The sequence below is a fragment of the Nomascus leucogenys genome, chromosome 12 (assembly GCF_006542625.1).
Source record: "Nomascus leucogenys isolate Asia chromosome 12, Asia_NLE_v1, whole genome shotgun sequence".
NCBI lineage: Eukaryota > Metazoa > Chordata > Mammalia > Primates > Hylobatidae > Nomascus > Nomascus leucogenys.
Genome location: NC_044392.1, coordinates 36,005,560 through 36,011,484, shown reverse-complemented (window position 1 = coordinate 36,011,484; position 5,925 = coordinate 36,005,560). Strand labels below are relative to the sequence as shown.

Sequence of the window (5,925 nt, the reverse complement as noted above, 5' to 3'; positions counted from 1 at the left end):
CCAGACACAAAATACTACATATTGTGTGATTTCATTTATATGAAACATCCAATAAAGACAGAACTATAGTAACAGAATGCAGATTCCTGGTTGCCTGGATCTGGGGCTGGAAGCAGGAACTAACTGCAAATAGGTACAAGGGATTTCTGGGGGATGATGGAAATATTCTAAAACTGGATTGTGGCGATGGTTGCACAGCTCTGCAAATTTATGAAATCTCATTGAATTGTTCACTTAAAACAGATGAAGTTTATGGTATGCAAATTATACCTCCATAAATCTGTTTTTTAAAAGGTCTTAATGATGCCTTTGCAAAATATCAGAAACAAGGCAAAAGAGGCAGCCTGATAAATCTCCTCTCCAGCCTTTCTCCTTTGTGTCCTCTGGGAAGGACACCTGAGTTCCTATCTCTCCACACTAAGAACTGTCTCCCTAAGCAGCCTACAGCAGCTGTACTGGATTTCTCTGCCTAGAGACTTAGCAGCCCCAATTCAGGCTTCTGGCAGCAAAGCTCACCTTGCAGAAATACTATAAGAGTTATAAATACTTTAGGTCCTTAGAGAGCTCAGTCAGTTCTCTGCTATGGCACTAGTGACCTAGGGCAAGGAAACTTCTATTCGTAGGTATACTGTCAGTGAGCAAGGCTGCAAGGCATTCTGGCATCATAACCTCTTTAATGGCATGGTTTGCACCCTTAAGACAACCATGCTCTATTAAAAGCTAATTCCTACAAGCTAATTGCAGCCAGCACCCCAGAAAAACAGACTGGATGCAGGTAATTCAAACCAAAGTCCATTCATCAGGCATAGGGGTTGGGGAACCTGACTTCAGAACAGGGAAAAGTTCTTAACCTCAGCTGCATAATTAAACTACCTGGTAAGCTTTTTAAAAAATACTATATCAGGTATAGTATTTTCTAGTAAGTCTTAATCACCACAGAGATATGGATTTAACTGGCCCATGTGGCTTAATACCTGTGTTGTTTTTAAGCTCCTCGGGCAATTCTCCTGCTCATCCAGGGCTGCAAATCACCAGCTTTAGGAGACAGGTTTCTTCCACCTATTCTCTACCAGTGACTCACTCAAAGCCCAAAATGCACTACTCCTGAAAAAAGGACTTTCCTCCCCATCTAGTAAGAGCAACAGGATAAAGATGGCTGAATGTCAGAAAACAGGATGTTGTCATTTGCAGTGTAGACACTGCCAATTTATCTCAATTTATCCCAAATGAGTTTATGTTGAGTGTATTGATTTATATGTCCTTAATCATGACACCCGGAAGAAGGGTGTCTAACATAACTGATAGTGAAGAGGCTAAAAGAAAAAATAAGTCCATTTTCAGTATTCAAGGACTTTTCTCCACAATAGGGAGGAAGAATAAAATTAATTAGCATCCAGTACAGTAGTAACACATTAAATATTAAAGGAAATAAGCATGCATGAATCTCAGACATCAGCAATCATGAGAATTTGGGACAGAGTTCCCTGCTGGCTTCAGTGGACAGGAAAAGCTTTGTGGAGGGGGCACAGTTCTATCTGGGCCTTATAGGACCAATAGAATGTGAATTGGGAAAGTGAAGGCACAAAAACAATCATCCAATAACAATAATTGCAATAGCCATTTACTATACTCCAGCTATTCTCTCATTTCGAGCATCCTTTTCTTTAAACCTCGTAACCACCTTATGATCCTCGTTTTACAGATGAGAAAATGGGAGATTAGAGCACTTTTAAAAATTGCCGTGGTGGCTCGTGCCTGTATTCCCAGCTACTTGGGAGGCTGAGGCAGGAGAATCGCTTGAACCAGGGAGTCAGAGGTTGCAGTGAGCCAAGATCGTGCCACTGCACTCTAGCCTGGGTGACAGAGCGAGACTCTTGTCAAAAAAAAAAAAAAATTACCCAAGTTCACAGTCAGCAAGCAGAATTCAAACCCATGTAACCTGACTTCAGAATTCAGGTAGACAGGCCAAGGCAGAAGGCAGAAAGGCAGAAACACAGACAGGAATCTCCCATTTGTGTGATGTGCAAAGATTCCAGCCTGCTAAGAAGGTTGGGTTCTTGTCACTAAAAGCCCAGAAGAGAAGAGAAAACTGCCTAACTAGGACAAGGTCGGATCATCCCCACAGCTCTACCCAGATATTAAGCCAACTGCAACAAGGAGAGCTGAATCAAAAGTCAACCACAAAGGGATACCGTTTTTTAGAAACACAAGATGATAAAAGCATCAAATAGGTGAGCATGACTAGGGAAGCACAGGTCCAGAGGTTCCCAAGGGGTGAAGTTTCCACCAGAGGCTGTGAAAACGCTAAGAGCTGAGACTGGAAAAGAGTCACTAGGCATGAGTCTATGTTCCACCCATCAAGGACTCTCCAGGATGGTGTGAAGGGCAGAAGAGCTAGAAAAGGCAGAGGCTGTGTGGAGGACATTCACGGGAAGTCCACAGGACAGCACAGAATGTTGAGGCAAATAGCTAAGCCTGCCTGCCTTGGATGAATTACATTTTTCAAAATGCCTAGTTGAAAAGTAGTCAAAAGGTACTAGGCACCCAGTGTACCCGGGAGCATGACCATGGAAGCATCTGTGAAAGGCACACAAAATATGTGAATTCTGCCTGCAAGGAATGCAGACTCTTGTCGGAGGGACAGGGAACACACACACAGAAAGAGAGCATGAATAGTAGTTTGAGTGATTTCCTCAAGTCATTGGAACCAACTGACAGAAGCCTCAATTATTTTGGCTTTTCCCAATCCTGCAATCTGAGAACAAGCAAAACACCAAGAAAGAAAGGCAAAAAGAAGGAAGGGAGAAAGAGAGGAAAGGAGGAAGGGAAGGAGGGAGAGAATGGAAGGTGGGAGAGAAGAAAGGGAGGGAGAACCAAACTCATATAAGAAATTCATTAAGAGCAATGTTAAGTGTGAACCACGTACCATCTGCATCAGAGTCACCCTAGGTGCTTCATAACAAGACAGACCCTCTGAAGCAGGGCTTGGAAATCTGAACTGTTAGAAGTCCCTCAGAGGATGCTTAGGCACTCTGAAGTCAGAGGCCCACTAGTCTGGACACTGCCTAAGGCCAGTCCACGTGCTCAGACCTCTGCATCTGCTGCTACATCTCCAGCTACCAAACTTTACCTGACAATCTCACATTCAGAAGAGTGGTCCTGAGGCGAGACAAAGTCCCAAGTCATCAGATAAATGTGAACTTACATTCACAGTTTGTCGTGGGCTTTGGAGTGAGGCAGACTCCAATGGAAAGCCCAGTTCTCCTTCTTCCTAGCAGAGACTTTAGGGAAATTACTTAAACCCACTGAACGTCAGGGTCCTCATCTGTAAAATCCTCACAGGATGGTTGGGAGGGTGATCAGGTAGGAATCATGGCTTTCTCTAAGCTGCCTTTTATTTGCTGACTTTTGAGAAGGGATGTCTTACTCAGGCACAGTCACATGTGCCTGTAGCCCTAGCTACTTGGGAGGCCAAGGCAGGAGGATAGCTTGAGTCCAGGAGTTCAAGGCTGCAGTGTGCTATAATTGTGCCTATGAATAGCCATTGCTTAGGCAACATAGTGAAACCCCATCTCTAAAACAAACAAAAAAAAAGACATCTTAGAAAGATTCTTCAAATCCTAACCCTAGTTAGACATTGGACATTGAATGCCTCTCCTAGCCTCGACTAATGGAGAAAAAAACGCCCTTAAGTGTTTCATCTGTTTCATCTTACTCATTCCTCCGAACATTCTGCTGACATCAACAGCCTCCAGGCCTTTGCACATGCATGTCTTTCTTTATGAAATACACACACACATGCACACGTGTCTCTACACCCTGCTTAATCTATAAATCCACATTCATCCTTCAACTTCTTGCTCAAGTATCACTTCTATTTTAAAATTTCCCAGACACCACAGCCTGCCCCAACTCACCCATTCTCACCGCAGTGACGTCTCCCAGAACCTGAACAAGCCACAAGTCTGATCTTGCCACACTATGATGACTGATCTTCTGGCTTCTCCCCAACAACCATGGGTTCCCCAAAAAGCAATACTTTGTAACCCTAGCACTTACTATCATGCCTAATGTCTAGCAAGTACGCACAATTTGTTGAGTTAATATATTCCACATGTAGCTGCTTCTCCAAGAAAACACCAAATGGCGGATGACGCCGGTGCAGCCGGGGGGAGGGGAAGCCGGAGGCCCCGAGGGCCCTGGGATGGGGAACCACGGTGGCTTCCGCGGAGGTTTCGGCAGTGGCATCTAAGGCCGGGGTCGCTGCCGTGGACCAGGCTGGGGCCGAGGCCACGGAGCTCGCGGAGGCAAGGCCAAGGATAAGGAGTGGATGCCCGTCAGCAAGCTGGGCCGCCTGGTCAAGGACATGAAGATCACTTCCCTGGAGGAGATCTATCTCTTCTCCCTGCCCATCGAGGAATCTGAGATCATTGATTTTTTCCTGGGGGGCCTCTCTCAAGGCCTAGGTTTTGAAGATTATGCCGGTGCAGAAGCAGACCCGCGCCGGCCAGCGAACTGGGTTCAAGGCGTTTGTGGCCTTCGCGGACTACAAGGGTCACGTCGGTCTGGGTGTTAAGTGCTCCAAGGAGGTGGCCACTGCCATCCACAGGGCCATCATCCTGGCCAAGCTCTCCATTGTCCCCGTGCACAGAGGTTACTGGGGAAACAAGATCGGCAAGCCCCACACCGTCCCTTGCAATGTGACAGGCCGCTGTGGCTCCGTGCTCGTGCGCCTCATCCGCGCGCCCAGGGGCACTAGTATCGTCTCGGCGCCTGTGCCCAAGAAGCTGCTCATGATGGCTGGTATCGATGACTGCTACACCTCAGCCAGGGGCTGCACTGCCACTCTGAGCAACTTCGCCAAGGCCACCTTTGATGCCATCTCTAAGACCTACAGCTACCTGACCCCTGACCTCTGGAAGGCGGCTGTATTCACCAAGTCTCCCTATCAAGAATTCACTGACCACCTCGCCAAGACCCACACCAGAGTCTCCGTGCAGAGGACCCAGGCTCCAGCTGTGGCTACAACATAGGGTTTTTATACAAGAAAAAGAAAGTGAATTAAGACTGTAAAAAAAAAATATATATATATATATATATATATATATATTCCACCTGTAAAATATAAAATTATGACACTGATTTTTAAAGTGTTATATAACTTACTCATACTGTTGTTTTCAAAAGCCAGTTTAAGCCAGAGGGGGAAAAAATAATCACACTAGTTTGGTCTTTCTTAATCTGAATCAGAATTACTTGGCTTTACCCCCTACCTAATTCATTAGATTTGGCTCTGAATTGTAGAATCCACCTCATAAGTGGAAGATTTGCTGCCATCAATAATATTCAGAAGACTCCCTCTGACTTCAGAGGCAATTCAAGTCAGTGCAATGAACACTAAGCTAAGTACTGAAATTCTACAAAAAGGATCATTCCAAAAACACAGCCTCTCTGATGGAACCAGAGCTCTCCTCCAAAGGTGCTAACTTCTTGTTTGGCTGACAGTCTCTTCCCCAAACCGTCTCTTGGTGTGTGCGTTTTTATCATAATTCTAACACAAAGAGTAAGAGCCCCATTTCTACCCGTGGGTGCTACCCAAGCTTACCTCGCTGCCCCAAGGCCAAAGTGCCCCCTTTATAGATCACTGCTCATGCCCTTCCCCATGCCTGAGTTTACCTTTACATTCAAGCCGTTAATGGTCATTTCTCAAAATTCTACTAAATTAATAGCTACCATTTACTGAGTGGCTCTATGTGCCAGATAACCTATTAGAGGTTTTATAGACACTCTAGAATCTTAAATCTCAAACAACCTATGATCAAGTGTTATAAGTATCCTCATACACAAGCAACTGAGTAAGTGATGGAACCAGGTGTGACTCCAAAGCTCATGTTAACGGTGGAGTTATACATCTTCCACTAGCTC

General features: G+C 45.2%; 1 pseudogene; it reads left to right on the top strand.

Moving 5' to 3' along the window:
• Positions 1-4,143: 4,143 nt before the first annotated feature.
• On the top strand, positions 4,144-5,066 carry LOC100593286 (annotated as a pseudogene).
• Positions 5,067-5,925: the final 859 nt, after the last annotated feature.